The sequence below is a fragment of the Lineus longissimus genome, chromosome 8 (genome assembly GCF_910592395.1).
Source record: "Lineus longissimus chromosome 8, tnLinLong1.2, whole genome shotgun sequence".
NCBI lineage: Eukaryota > Metazoa > Nemertea > Pilidiophora > Heteronemertea > Lineidae > Lineus > Lineus longissimus.
In genome coordinates, this window is record NC_088315.1 from 225,255 (window position 1) to 241,781 (window position 16,527).

General features: G+C 43.7%; 1 protein-coding gene across 4 annotated transcripts in view; it reads right to left on the reverse strand.

The window, feature by feature from the left end:
- The window catches only part of LOC135492052 (potassium voltage-gated channel protein Shaker-like), a 55,228-nt gene that overhangs the window by 22,049 nt on the left and 16,652 nt on the right, over nt 1–16,527 (reverse strand). For all 4 annotated transcript variants that reach the window (XM_064778175.1, XM_064778172.1, XM_064778176.1 and 1 more), the window contains one exon: nt 6,135–6,227. The gene's annotated coding sequence lies outside the window, so the exon portion shown is untranslated. The remainder of the gene's footprint in view (nt 1–6,134; nt 6,228–16,527) is intronic.

Sequence of the window (16,527 nt, forward strand, 5' to 3'; positions counted from 1 at the left end):
ATAGCGTGGCATGGTTCCACTGATTCATTAATTAAACATCGGTCCATTCATCCTTGATCTATTTGTGTGTGGACAATGACTTGCTTGGTTGAATATGATTACTCTTATCTCTCATTCCCCTTCATTAAACATGAAGAAGCTAAAGACCCAACTGAATCAATTCAACATTTCTTTCAACCAAAAAATGTTACTTTACAATTGCAAAGCCTGTAACCGTATAGAGAATCAAATCTTGCAAAGAGTAGAGAAGCAGCTTCCCCTTCACGAAGAGTCCAACTGGGGTGCACAGTCAGACACAGTGAGAGGAGTGAGAGCAGCTTCCCCTTCACGAAGAGTCCAACTGGGGTGCACAGTCAGACACAGGGAGAGGAGTGAGAGCAGCTTCCCCTTCACGAAGAGTCCAACTGGGGTGCACAGTCAGACACAGGGAGAGGAGTGAGAGCAGCTTCCCCTTCACGAAGAGTCCAACTGGGGTGCACAGTCAGACACAGGGAGAGGAGTGAGAGCAGCTTCCCCTTCACGAAGAGTCCAACTGGGGTGCACAGTCAGACACAGGGAGAGGAGTGAGAGCAGCTTCCCCTTCACGAAGAGTCCAACTGGGGTGCACAGTCAGACACAGGGAGAGGAGTGAGAGCAGCTTCCCCTTCACGAAGAGTCCAACTGGGGTGCACAGTCAGACACAGGGAGAGGAGTGAGAGCAGCTTCCCCTTCACGCAGAGTCCAACTGGGGTGCACAGTCAGACACAGGGAGAGGAGTGAGAGCAGCTTCCCCTTCACGAAGAGTCCAACTGGGGTGCACAGTCAGACACAGGGAGAGGAGTGAGAGCAGCTTCCCCTTCACGAAGAGTCCAACTGGGGTGCACAGTCAGACACAGGGAGAGGAGTGAGAGCAGCTTCCCTTCACGAAGAGTCCAACTGGGGTGCACAGTCAGACACAGGGAGAGGAGTGAGAGAACGGCGCGGAACTCCAGTCTCAAGAATAGACCTTATGCAACTCAGGCAACAGACCAATCAAAAACTTCTTCTTCTCTGTTTGTTTTAAGACAGACAGTCCAGTTCCTGTGATGATTGCTGTTGCCGTCGGTCCTAGTTACCATGATGATGGTCCTGGATGCCGGTTCTGCGTGGCCTTCTGACCGCCACTTCTATTTGAAATTTGCCATCGGCCTCATTTTGATAGCAATGGCCTTAATCACCCATCGGTGCAGCCTGACTTGGAATGAAAGTGATCAGTTGCTTAATCAGACTGACGTCTCAATGTAACTTCTGATTAACCATCATGTCCGTATTCTGCTTCACTTTCTTGTCCAATTACTTGTTATTTTACGCGGGGCGGAATGCTGATGTTTAAATCTTGCATGGTAAGTAGTGGGTCAAGAGAATGGGAGCGATGGTTTGGCAGGTTGCCCGCTCATGCCATGGCCTCCTCTTAGATGGCCTCTCTTAAGCCGTTAAGAGCCAGCAACCAACAGCAGAAATGATGACTTTGGTGAAGTTATGGGCTGGTTCTGCTGCAACTCTAACGACTTTGTAACAATGACATTCAAATCAATCTGAACATCTGCTTCATATTTTTCCATATTCTAAGCTGGACAAATTTGTTTGGAAGGTGAAAATCAAACCCCTAATATGTTCATTGAGTCTTTAAACTGCATGTTGGAAGTATTTTCAGCCAATTTTGGAGGAGTGATTTCTGGCAACACTCAAAGTGTACTCCCAATGCATTTTCCTTTGCCATATCCAGCAGTCAAGGAGTTTTATATTCACTGACACTGGTCAAAAGAGTACAAAACTCCAAAAGTGGTCACAGGTGTTGATTGAGTCAATTTCCCTCAGTCAGTGATATCTTACTGATCAGGTCGTTCACCTCCATGGATGGATCTAGACCAGATCAATATGATCCCATAGTAGTCCCAGTGTAATCTGGTATGTCTAGCAGACACAGACACACACATCGGATCGAGACAGCAGGTATCTTCCTCTTCATTGTCCTGGTGTCATCCTGATTCTGGCCTGGTCAACAACTACAACAGCGTTTCTTCCTCAGTAGACGGCATATCCTTTCCTTCTTGCCGGATGAGGGTCATTCACACTTTACCTAAGGCACGAAACCATACAAATGTCTGGTACCTGGTAAACTACCAGGGTCCACAGCAGGGCAAGCTATTGCCCACAGCAACCCTGGCACTAATGCTACATTCCTCAAGCAAACTAAGGCAAAACTACATCACGGCAGAAAATTATCAGCAAACATAGATCACAACGAACTGACTCCTGTCACAGGCACAAAAGGTCAGTCTTTAGGAGGCCTGTGTAGGAATTCAATGACGCACATCAGCTTGATCGCTTTGATGGTACATGTACATTTCTTCAACAATTGCTCATGACCTTGATCAGACCTGCTTCACCTATGAGAGGTTAGCCTAGAGCAGCCATGAGTAGCCTGTCCTACATGTCTACCTGAGATGACCTTGACATTTATCATGCTGATATCACACCTGGCTAAAGATATACAGCAAAGGAGATGCTGAGACAGCCTCTATCCAGCTTCCCATGGAGAGACCTGTTGATTCTGCTATAGATAGGTTGAGAGAGCTTTTATCAGCTTGGCACATAGTTCAGGGGAGACCCTGTTAATCCTGCTATAGCAGAGAATGGCTGGTGTCTCTCTAAAGTCCAACCAGCTTAAGGTGTCAACCAGAGTAGCCTATGAGTGCTGTCTTCACAGTCACAATCAGAGAAGGAACCTTGAAGGCTGCACTGCTCAGCACATCGCTCACTTTTGACAGCCACATTTCAACAACCGGTAGTTCTATTTCTTGAGAGATCCTTGCATAAGCAAGCTGAAATACCTCCATGACATGTCTGAAGTTAGCATAGCATCAAGATGCATATGGATATGATGATCTTCACAGCATAACACAACCAATCAGCTTTCCTCCAAACTCAAAGACAAAAGTAGTTTTACTATACGATCTGCCTTGCTAAGGGCCACCCCATCCATCGCCCAGCCCATAAAGTGAAATCTCTAACATGTCAAACAGACAGCTACAAGCCCCCACAGGACCAAACCAACCCAATTCATCTTGTTGTATTCTCCACTAACAAATGCCTGGCCAGTTACAACTGTCTTAGTAGAAGAATCTAATTTTACCCAGTGGTCCACTCTCGCCGCCCAATAGTCCAATCTTGGCCGACATATAATCATGCCTCAAACAGGATTATCTGCAACACTCGAGATCGATAGTGGCACCACTGTCTCGGCAACATTACAACCAACAAATACGGTAACCATGGTTACTGACATTACAACGGAGGAATACAGTTACCATGGTTATAATCTTCCAACGGTCACAAAATAACTTCATCAGTTTGGCGTAAAATGAGTCAGAGAGTATCAGGGTATTGACAGGGACATTAGCAAACTGGCCATTCAGTCATCCTGGAGTCAACACATGATTCAATTCTGTCATTGCACTAATTTATATGAAACAATGATTGCTGCAGACAAATCGTAACCAGGTCAGTGCACGCGGGGAGCTCTGGAAAGCTCTCTCAGTTTGGTTGGAAGGACCATTGACCTTTAGAAAGCAAAACTGCCAGGTTGACACATACAGTGGAACCCCGGTAACAGGCCGGCCGGGGAGCTCTGGAAAGCTCTCTCAATTTGGTTGGAAGGACCATTGACCTTTAGAAAGCAAAACTGCCAGGTTGACACATACAGTTGAACCCTGGTAACAGGCCGGCCGGGGAGCTATGACAACATCTTAGTCAACTATCAATGACCACCGACAGACAGCTCACATTCAAGTCTAGGTGGCCAGGGAGCTCGAGAAAGCTCTCTTAATCCAGGTACAAGGACAACACAGTGCCAATGCCTACCGTCAAGCTTGTAGTTCTTGGGGCATAGACACCTTGATCGCTCATGCAGTGGTGTTGTCATACCATCCGTGATACATGTGCCACTGAATATTCACCGCTAGGCAACAGATGTATTCAACTGGTTTTCTATATGACAACTGTTGAAAACTGAAGCAGTTGAAGGAAGACCAACGAGGCCCAATCAAACATAATATTTCAGTTCTGAAGACGTCATTTTCAAATACACAAGTTCTACGTCCAAACATTTTTAGGTGAGGTGAAATAGTGAAACAGCTGTAGAAGATCTCAGCTTGCATAGAAGAATGCAGAATAAATCACTTGAAAATAAGTAAACCAAGAAAGAAACAGTCAGTAAACCACACACTGACGAAGAGCCTTCGATCTTGGGAAGAGCTAGATGGTCAACAACCAGGGCAATACTGTCTCTTATAATCCACTTTGGGCGAGCAAGGCACACAATACACCAATGCCAGCCATTCTGGCACCACTTACAGATGGTGGCTGAGATAAAACAGACAGGGGCAGTGCTTGCTTTTTCAAGTCGGTTTTGATGTTGGCAAAGACTGTTCCATTCCCTGGCAGCCTTCTCAATCTGCAGGCTGACATGACAACTCTGTGGTTCTTCAAATGGCTTCAAAAGAGAAGACAGATCCTCTGTCAATCAGACTAAGAGGCAAAGGTAGCTAAACACCTATACAGTAGCCCACTCTGTGCTAGCCTTCCCCCATCTATATACCCAACCACAGGAGCTAGCCTACTCAATCCAATGCAATGTACAGGAGAAGTAGCCTATATAGCAATGGCAGAGTCAGCAAGGAATACCCTGGAGATCGGCCCAAGCTCTAGAGGTTTACATAGGAAGAGATAAATAACTAATGACGCACTGGATATGCTCAGGTTCCGCAAAATCAAACATTTCATATTCATTTCCAGCGCTTGGGCAAGGGTCTTGGGATTGCATTGGCATTACCAAAGCTATCGCCGAGGCTAAGGTGGAGGGACCAGGCTATCATAGCAATGCTCTGACTGAGACCCTGGGACCATGTGTTCCAATATGTCATTTAACACAAACCCTCATAACCTTGACCAAAGACCTGGAACTTAAAGCTGATCTGCATGGCTAAACACTCTGTTTGTGCTGACATTGTCATATGAGCTGGGGTTTTCTCCGCAACCTCATTCACACATCAAACTGCCTCCCTATGTTGAGTGAGAATAAGATGCTTTTCAACATGATTGAAATACAAACAGAATGGGTTAACGATCGTGGTAGAAACAGGTGATAATGAAGGTGCTCAGTTTGGTATGTTGGTGATGAGTCTACCTGCCCAGTGTTGGTGTAATGGAGGATGATGCTAAGGCTATCTTATTAAACACATAACAACATCATTACACTCAGTAAGATCACCATCTCAACATTTCATCCCGGTCAGATCAAGGCATATCATAATATTCAAGGGGAAGGGTCTTACTGAAAGTATTGAAAACTAGGTTAATGGCTGGGTGCTCCACTAACCTTTTGACCAAAGCAGAACAGCCAACAACACACAATAACCCTTAAACACAGACACATCCCAAGAGTCATGATCAAAGCTTCGTCTGCAGCCAGGAATTATAGCCCACCCCAATAACGGCCCCACCTCAAATGTCTGTCACACCAACCAACACCACCACCACAGAATCACCAGACTGCCACGATAGACCTAAACCAAATTGCCACCACACTGCACCCAATAAACATGATCTGAAATCCACTCCTCTCACTCCCATGGCAAGCTAATAGGATGTTATAGCTTCCGACATTTCATTGGTAATTTCTATAATGAGAGCCAGAATGGAAAGGGTGAATAGAGCTCACATTAGACAAACCAACCAGAGAAGCCACACAAGTGGGTGGCTCGCCTTGAGCCTCAAGACACGAACTGTAAACATATTATGTTTTACAAATAGTCGATTCTATTGATTGCATGAAACTACAGCATATTCTTTCATGTGACAAGTTCAACTGAGGACTGTGTTTCCATAGGAGGTAGCAAGAGAGGGCAGACTCCATCAGACTACAGTCCGAAACCTGTCAAGTTTCAGCTGATTCTCTAATACTGGCTGGCCCTAGTACGTCAAGGTGACTTTCCCATATGTAGATGTAGCAAGAGAGAGCACAGCCTGTCAGTCTGTAGCCCGAAACCAGTCAAGTTCCAGCTGATTCTATGGGTCCACCTTCTAATTCTAAGACAAGTCCTTTATTTGCTTACCTTTTATTATATCTCTCCGTACTGCACCCAGTTATTCCAACTGACCGATGGCGAACGTTACATCTTCATTATCAGAGCTGAAGATGGCAGGATCTGAAAAGGACATGCGACAGGTCAGTTTTGTGAAGGAATCACTTTGATACGTACATGTGCATGCACATCAATGGTCAGCATGGCATTTCCTTACAGATTCCTAACAACAATATCGTGAAGTATACATTCAGCATGATATGCAACCCTGAAAAAAGACTGAGATGACATTTTTCATGAGTTACTTCAGACCAACCTTTGGATTTATAAAGTAGTTTGGCATCCATGAGTCTCCAGGAGACATCATTGTCAAGGACCAGCGGCAAAGCTCATGACAAGCTTCAACTTCAGACTGGGAAGAGCAGTGTGGCTCGGATAGGGAAGTTACTGTAGAAACACATTCAAGTGTGCCTTGGACAGGGTAGAACAGTGTAGAGCAGAGTGGCTTGGACAGTATTTCGACCCCTAACCCAGCACGAGTCTGACACTCAAGCTCAGCACTGTGACCACTCAGTTATCATCATCGATACTAACCATCCCATCATAGATCAGCCGTCTGATCAAAGTCCTTTACCCAACATAAATATTGGTGCAACTGACAGAAACACAACCCAGTAAATCATGAAGCCACTGATCGGCCATGACCCAGATATCGAGCTCCTTCGGCAAGGCTTAGACGATTGTCCTTGGGGAATACGACAGTCCTACTGCTTACACTCATATCTCTATATCACAAGATCAAAGTCACAAATGGTCGCCATGGAAACAGGAACTGACTGCATATGAATGAAATAAGTAAGGCGGAGGGCACAGCCGAAATGTTATCTAATCTTGGGGATGATCAGGCATGTTGAGTTGAAACAAATTCTACATCCCAATTTTCAGATTATGCCTATAGCTTACCATCATCATACAGGTTATGGGTTTCGTCCTATCCACTGACAATTACCAGGACAACAAACCAACTGTGACCCAGCATTATGCCTATAGCTTACCATCATCATACAGGTTATGGGTTTCGTCCTATCCACCAACAATGACCAGGACAACTAACCAACTGTGACCCAGCATTATGCCTATAGCTTACCATCATCATACAATTTATGGGTTTCGTCCTATCCACCAACAATGACCAGGACAACTAACCAACTGTGACCCAGCATTATGCCTAGAGCTTACCATCATCATACAGGTTATGGGTTTCGTCCTATCCACCGACAATGACCAGGACAACTAACCAACTGTGACCCAGCATTATGCCTATAGCTTAATACCATCATCATACAGGTTATGGGTTTCGTCCTATCCACTGACAATGACCAGGACAACTAACCAACTGTGACCAAGCCCCAGGGCATAAAAGCCAAGCTAGGTATTCTCAAATTCAAGTAGATCTCTGAAACCTTGAAGTATGTAAAAGTATGAAAGGCTGTTAACATCTTAAAACAATAGGCTATTTATTGGCCCATGCAAGCACTGGTGTGCCAAACTGTCACCATGAGGCAAACTCCAGGACAGGGTTGCCATCAGGCACCCTACCAAGTGTTAAAGAATTATCAATACTTCTTCACCAATACAAGCACTGGTGTGCCAAATCGCCATCAGAGGCAAACTCCACCAGTCTCAAGGGCACTCGGAGACATGTCTATAAATAAACTCCAAGGAGATAGTCTCTCTCTCGAGATGCGCTAGAAATGTTTCCACGTGAAAGGATAGATTTTGGCAGCACCATCAAGCATGATTAGTGTCCATGCTCCTCATAATCTATATCCCACAAGAAGAGTCGCGGGAATACGATTATGTGTTTGCATAATAGAGAGGCTGCGTCTATTTACAAACTTTATTCCCGATGGAGAATATGCTGCCACAAGTCAGGAGCATTGGAATATGTTTTCGGCCTGTAAGTTCTGGCAAGAGTCAATGGCAGGGTGGGAAAGGTGGAAGGAGTGAAAAATATTGCGAAGCATGGTGATTGGGTTTGCCATGGGTTCAGCAAGTGTCTGGGCAGACCTTATTGCCATCACAGACTACAACTGCAACTCCTGAATCAAGTGCCAACTCCTCAATCAAGTGCCATTTGAGAACTTGATTCCCAATAACCCAAGCACCTGTAAGTGTTTCTGAGAAGACGACTCAAAACCCCACCCTGTTTTAGGCTATCCCTGTACAACATGGTCTAAAACACATCATGAGAATCAATATGACTGCCAATGCGAGGTCGACATCAACATCACATTATGTTCTACAGTATTTCCTCACTCAACAGTCCATTATGGATAGATCAGAGTGACCCTGGTGATGTGATCACCAATTAGATCTCTTTTGTAACCAACGACAATATTCCAATGCTATGATCAATACATATTTATAGAACATAGTGGTTCAACGCTGAAATCACCTCGGTTAGGTAAAACCCTGGAGTAGATCAAAGTCAGTCTGCTAGTGTTCTTATGTGTATAGGACAACCAGTGACTAAGTCCATGGACCTGAGACCTGAGTCACCCAAACCACTGATTCAGACCTATTACACAATTGCAATGATCTAATCATTGACCGGGAGCCCTTGGGACAGCCAACAACATGTACCTGTCCAGGACACGATGCGAATTTGGCTCAAACTACGTTACAACTCACAACTCAAACCAAGGATGACAACGATGATGTTCTACCCCGTGAGGTATAGGACCACACTGTACAGATGGTGGCCTGCTGGATAACTGACAATGATTCGTCAAGGGCTAAGTCCAGGCCTTTGCATAGGAGTATGAGGAGTATAGGAGTAACGATCTAATGAGACTTCCTCAAAAAGACAAACGCAATCTCCATACATAATCGAGTGGCCTTGATCAAGTGTTCAGATTCTCCAATACAAGCTCCGTATAATAAAATGCCCCTGGTCAGCTATCATCACATGGTGTGTCTGTGAGAGAAAAGAAATCAATTGTCTTTTTCTGTGATGATGTATTGGTTAATCACGTTTTCTCTTGTAAGGTCAGAGGGATTGGAATGACATCATCATTTGGCTGTTTCAGTGGTCGATTGACGTCATACATTGCTTTCCAGCACTGGATACATCGCAGCTGACATATAGCACCACGAGGGATTTCGATAATGACAAGTTGGGGTTGATCAGTTTCAACACAATATGGCTTTCTCTGATTCCTTGAGGAGATTTATACTGACTAGTATGCAAGGCAGACAGTCACACCTTACTTTCTCTGTATTTCATATTGGCAAGCATCCTCCCACAGCAACAAACAGAAGGCCTGCTCCTGGAGGATGACTGGTATGTGGTGTAAACTGGCAGCACCTTGACAAACATTTCTTCTCTAGTTGGGTCCACATTCCAAGGCATACTCTGAAATGCTGAAGGTATCACTGGGCAATAATCTGCTAGTCACATCAAAATGACAGCTAACTCAGTCAGATTCCTGCATTGGGTCTACTCCCACATACAAGCCAAATTAACTCAGCTGTAATTTTTTTAATTCTAATTGAAATGATAATATTAATAAACTTGTCGGTGATCCAGGCCCGAGACCCAGACAATACCACATGCCCTCATTCATATGAAAGTAGGTGTTCACATGGAATATAAGTGCACCTGGTGACTTGTTGCCGTTTAGGTGAACAGTTTACAAAAAAGACAACTTTCCCACCACTGGTCCTATAGGCAGCTAGCTGGTCCACCACGCTGAGCCAGGGGCCTGCCAAGCTAAACCAGGGGGTACCACGCTGACCCCCAATTCCCAATCACACAGAAACCACCATTGTGAACACATGTTCATTTCAGCCAAAGAAACTTGACTTGACTGTTAACCCTGCTTATCATCAAGAAGTAAGGGATTAGTCATTAGGTATGAAGCACTCCTACTTCACCTAGCCATCACAGCCCTTATTACGCTCGCCTACATCTTTTAGTAAATGTCAGATAAGGAGATATTATGTCGTTTGTATTGCAAGGCCCCCTTCGCCTTAATCCCTCAAGCAAATGTCACATGCCCTATATTCCATACATGCTTGCCTTAGATTGATACCTGATCTGTGGGGTCAATAAGTGAAAGGTCAACAAGCAAATACCAACAGACCAATAACCTTGTTCTTAGGAGGGGATCGCTGTTTGATCTTCTTTTATTGGAGACAGGAATAGATTGTCACTGTATGCAAGTCTTTCACAGAATCAGGCTAAGAAAGATCAAAGCGGCCCTCCCTGGACTGAAGATTCTTTAATAAGAGTATTTTGACCGATAACTTTGAGGGGTAGTAACATAGACCTGGGCTGGAACCACAGTTGCATACGGTTCAAACTGCAGCCTGCTACTTGATACATTATGTATTTCCCTGAACCATGCACTCAATACTTTCCTCATCAATGAGTCTCGACGCAGCCGAATTAGCTTCATTTCCCAGAATCTTCGCCCAAGTATACCGGCTCACTATGAGCATCTCCGCCACAACATACGAAGAATTGGTAACATTTCTCCGAAGCCTGTTGCTCCAAGGCCAACATGTAGCCGTTCAACAAAAACGCCAGCATTCACTAACAACGGAATATGATAGAAGATCTAATGCAAGACTCAGTTTGTACCCATGGTTACCATGGAAACTGTGAACCAAGTGTTGCTCTAGCTCTTATAGGTTTCCATGGATGATCAGGGGAACATAGTCCATGCTAAGGTAATGCTTGACATATCTTACTCTGCCTTTCGGTGGTTTTCATAAGAAGAGACTGAATTCATGACACTTGTCAGTGAATGGTTGCCGTTGCAGACCACATTGAGACACTTCCACTTTTGTACATAGTTCTGCACTCTAGATCAGTGGGGTTTCTTGACACACAAGGATCTGAGATTGCACTCTAGATCAGTGGGGTTTCTTGACACACAAGGATCTGAGATTGCACTCTAGATCAGTGGGGTTTCTTGACACACAAGGATCTGAGATTGCACTCTGGATCAGTGGGGTTTCTTGACACACAAGGATCTGAGACTGCACTCTAGATCAGAGGGGTTTCTTGACACACAAGGATCTGAGATTGCACTCTAGATCAGTGGGGTTTCTTGACACACAAGGATCTGAGACTGCACTCTAGATCAGTGGGGTTTCTTGACACACAAGGATCTGAGACTGCACTCTAGATCAGTGGGGTTTCTTGACACACAAGGATCTGAGACTGCACTCTAGATCAGAGGGGTTTCTTGACACACAAGGATCTGAGATTGCACTCTAGATCAGTGGGGTTTCTTGACACACAAGGATCTGAGACTGCACTCTAGATCAGTGGGGTTTCTTGACACACAAGGATCTGAGATTGCACTCTAGATCAGTGGGGTTTCTTGACACACAAGGATCTGAGATTGCACTCTAGATCAGTGGGGTTTCTTGACACACAAGGATCTGAGACTGCACTCTAGATCAGTGGGGTTTCTTGACACACAAGGATCTGAGATTGCACTCTAGATCAGTGGGGTTTCTTGACACACGAGGATCTGAGATTGCAAAGTCCCCTTGACAGGCAGCTTGGAGTTTTCAATTCCGCTGAGTATCTGATGACAACCTGAACCATTGTGACAAGTTTCCAACTACAAATAAAAGGTTAAGCCCAAGCCTGGTTTGTGCCTACTCTCTCCAGGGTATCAACCCTACCTCCTGTTTTATACCATAAAGGTGGAGCCCAAGCCTGGTTTGTGCCTACTCTCTCCAGGGTATCAACCCTACCTCCTGTTTTATACCATAAAGGTGGAGCCCAAGCCTGGTTTGTGCCTACTCTCTCCAGGGTATCAACCCTACCTCCTGTTTTATACCATAAAGGTGGAGCCCAAGCCTGGTTTGTGCCTACTCTCTCCAGGGTATCAACCCTACCTCCTGTTTTATACCATAAAGGTGGAGCCCAAGCCTGGTTTGTGCCTACTCTCTCCAGGGTATCAACCCTACCTCCTGTTTTATACCATAAAGGTGGAGCCCAAGCCTGGTTTGTGCCTACTCTCTCCAGGGTATCAACCCTACCTCCTGTTTTATACCATAAAGGTGGAGCCCAAGCCTGGTTTGTGCCTACTCTCTCCAGGGTATCAACCCTACCTCCTGTTTTATACCATAAAGGTGGAGCCCAAGCCTGGTTTGTGCCTACTCTCTCCAGGGTATCAACCCTACCTCCTGTTTTATACCATCAGCAATGGCCAGATTGATTCTGAATTGTTTGGTCTATTGGTCACGAGTTACGACACATCATTAATTACGTCCAATCAACACTATGTTTGCATTGGGGAAAAGGGTGATCGCAGTAACTAGACACACATGATGAAAGTTTTTGCCAATATTTTCTGGGAAAATAATGATTTGTAATTCAGAAGCTAAATAGTGACTCTGACTTCAGTGCATATTGAACAACAGGAACTGGATGATGACTATTTGTATGAACTGCTCTGCATGGGCTTGACATCTTTGGCAGAGAGCAAAATGTGTCAACTCCATCGTCATAACGAGTAGCTCTTAGTTAGTATCACAACTTCATCCTACCTCAGTCTTTAGAGGACAGTATTATGATGATGGCATCCCGCAATCAGCCCTTCATATAGTGTTTAGCTAGTTAGCTTTGTCAGTGAATAGTACCAACCAATGACACCAGCATGAGCACAAGATGCATCATATTGACTCCACTTGATAATGATCAGAATCATTTTCCCTAGTATGTGAAGATGTGACTTCATGGTCGGTACCCAACTCCAATTTCTATGACTGGGTCATACCAGACACTCTGAAATAAGTCTGGCATGCAGTCAGCCCATCTAACTTTGCATAGCGATGTTCTGTTCAAACCTTCTCCTCAACCATGCATGTCAGCCAACAGGTAGCAGGGGGCTAAAAGTGGTTTCTACACTACAAGGCCTAGAAAGCAATGAACTTGTAAGCTGATCATGTGAAGGCTACAGGTAACATCATCAAGGATGTGTACATATTGTACAAAGTTACAGCAGCTCCAACAACAGTGTATACAACACATAGGCCTAAAAACAGTATAACAGCTAAAGGTGGCTGGCATCTATGAGGTTTGAAATACAGCCCTGCACAGTTGATAGCTTTGACTCCATGGGCAGAGGACCCCTCCATCAATGGTCGAGTGGCCCAGGGGGTCAGGGTACCATGTTAGGGTGGCCCACCCTCCCAATCCCATGCCCCTCGCACAAAATTGGATGAGGATATCATGGGCAATGACAATGAACACGTTTTGTCCTGGGCCGGCTTAGGGTGGTTTGTCAATTTTGTGGCATTTGGTCAGGATTTAGTTTCGTGGAGAACTCTGGGATGCTTCTACTAAGCAGTACGAGTTTCACATGGTTTATCCCATATCAATTCATTTTTTCATAAACCCAATCATCAGTTCATATTTCATATATGAGAAGTGTGTTCTTGCAGTGTATGCTGTGCTTAATATTTGTATTTGACAGGTGTAACATTTATCAATCATTCATTCACATAAACACATTGTAAAACCAAATCCTATTCTGGATTAGAAAACATAACAATAGATCAATTTAACCTGGCTTAACACAATTGTGCTAACTAAAGCTTGACCACATGTGTCAAGACAAACACTGATTGTATTCATTTACTGCTCTTCTTAGCTCTTGATAGCATAACAAGGGACTTTACCCAACTGCCACAAGTCAGGTATTCAATCAAGACCAGACCACATTTGACATGGTCTGCTAAGCTGTGTTGGGGTGGAGTGGTGATCACAGATCAGTCCTAGTGTCATGAAATACTTGTGCTTTAGTACTATGCATTGTTCAGCACTGATTTGGGAGGTCGATGTTTGGCCAAGGACTATTATCAGTGGCCTCTCTATCAAGTCAGCCCTGAATTATTGTGGACAGCATAGCAAAACTCACAGCAGAACCTCCAGGAGAATTGCCAGTTACATGACACATCATACAAGGTACTGTGGAATCATACAATAGTTGATCCATTGATCCTTTTTGTCGTGAAAGACTTTTATGGGCTATAAATTATCAGTCCTTTTAGATAAGACCACCAATAAATTACATGATCTACAAAACGTCAATCTTATGCTTGCAATATGAATACCTTGTGATAAGATTCTCCATGTAGAACTATATATCGACCTCCTATAAAGCACTCAGAAAATCTTTTCTCTTTGTTTTCTCAGTGCATATTACAGTAAAGTAGAGGTAACTGCTGGTGAGCTTCTCAACCCACCGATTCTGCCACAATGCACATTTTATTCATGCACGTGCATGCAATAAACCAAAGTCTGTGCCACTAATGTACAGGCTCATAATCCACACACTTGTTACTTTTCAGGCTAAATACACCACATTTAGCGATTTTGATTGCTGAGGGCTTAAAAAACGTCTTGCCAAAGTTGGAATACACACAAGGGCATTGATTCATTAAGAATATAGGGTGCAGGTTGACCTGAAGGTTGTGGAGTCTGCAGAAAAAGTGAATTCACTATATCATTCAGTCGTTACAACGTGTGGTCCGTCAACACACAGTGTTTGAAATCATTCTACTGGCCATACCAAGCATGTGAAACAATAACAAATCAATCCTGCTTTATGTCTATCAATCCATATGTGGGCGCTGTAAGCTTTGAAATTTATGAATGGGCAGAATTTATTATTCTATAGCTTATTTTCTGCATGGATCAAAGTAGTAATACTAGTATGTCCCAGAAGGTCAAGTGTACAAGTGTAGTACGTGTGTAGTACGTGTGTAGTACATGTGTAGTACATGTACCAGCAGACGAGGTGTTCATTTTATGTTTCTGCTGATGGAGGTCATTCTTTAACATTGTAGTACATTGTGTTCCTTCCCAATGTTACCCTTTTAAACTATAAGCTTACTTCAGGTACTTTATACAATTTTGAAGCCAGCACATGCAAGACACAAGAGGAAACTGAAGTCCTAGGTGTGCTAAGCCAAATGAAATCATAAAACGTTATTCTTACAACAAAGATGTTTGTAACTACTAAAAAAATGTGTTGTCCTTACAGTTATAACCTCTAGAATAAACATAGGCCTACTCTAAACTTTCTTAAAGGCAGTAATCTAAGGCTTCAAAACTTACTTTATTTCAAAAATCAATATTTGGACCTGCCAGTGCCAGGGGTCAATACATCTTTTACACAAATGTTTGCATATTGCCACTACATGCAGACATGGGCAGAAGGCCAAGGTCTCGAAGTTTATTCTATTCCAGAAGAATGACTAAACCCTGGCATTGCATTGCAAGATCTTATCCTTGGCATGGATGATAGGGATTCAGCTGATGCACCTTTACTGGGGCCTGGGCCATAGCTGATGTCCACGACCAAGCGATTGAAGCCCACGAGCTTGTGATGAGACCAGCACCAAGTTTCTTGACAGTTTTGCACTACACATCTAGCTCTCACAGTTCAAACTTTCCTCTGCATTCTCAACACATCAAATAGACAGTCAAGTTCTGCTAATGAATGCCAATGAGTGACGTCTGCTGATCCGACGAAACTGACAAATTCTTAATGTTGAGGTATTACTTCAATTCAATTCCAGGTCATTTTTAAAAACAGTTCAGCACCATTGTCGGCCAAACTTTCCATCCTAATTCTGTTCAGATCTCCACACAACGAGGGATGACAGCGCATGGACAGATACAGCAGATGCAGGTCTTCTAATGTCATTTGCATTCGGTAACCATGGACACATGGCCATAGAAACGGAAGAATTGCGATAAGTTGGTATGGAATGATAGAGGAAGTTATATAGCACATTGTAGTTATCAAAATATGCCTTCCGCAATGGTTGTCACACACTATTTTGAACTTCTACATACGCAGGTCTGTGATTTTTTTTCTTTCAATATTGGCAACATTTCCCCCTAACATATACGACCCTCAAATAATCATGTTAGTAAAATGACCTCCCTTTCATACTGTGTTTTTGTAAGGAATTCCTAAGTAGGGCGCCTAAAACAAGAGTTATTCTAGTTCATAGTCCGCTTGTTTCAACACCACATTAGGTTACCAAATGTTTTCTGGCTGGAAGGACAACAATGCTCAACAGCAAATGGTTTGGATAAACATAAGAGGTCTTGCATGAAGTTAATTGGTGTATTGCTCTGACATAATCACCATAGGTAAATCAATGGAACACTGAGAATGTTCAGTTGAGCTGACAATGCTCTGTAATGTTACATATTACATGTACGTTACAAACTACTTGACATGCAAAGTTTTCACCCACCTCAACATATTATTGATTACAATCCATACTTAGAAACTGTTGTGAACTGGTATAAACAATAGTGCATTTACAAGCCTACATTGGTATTGACAAACAATGTTACAGGTTACATGGCAAT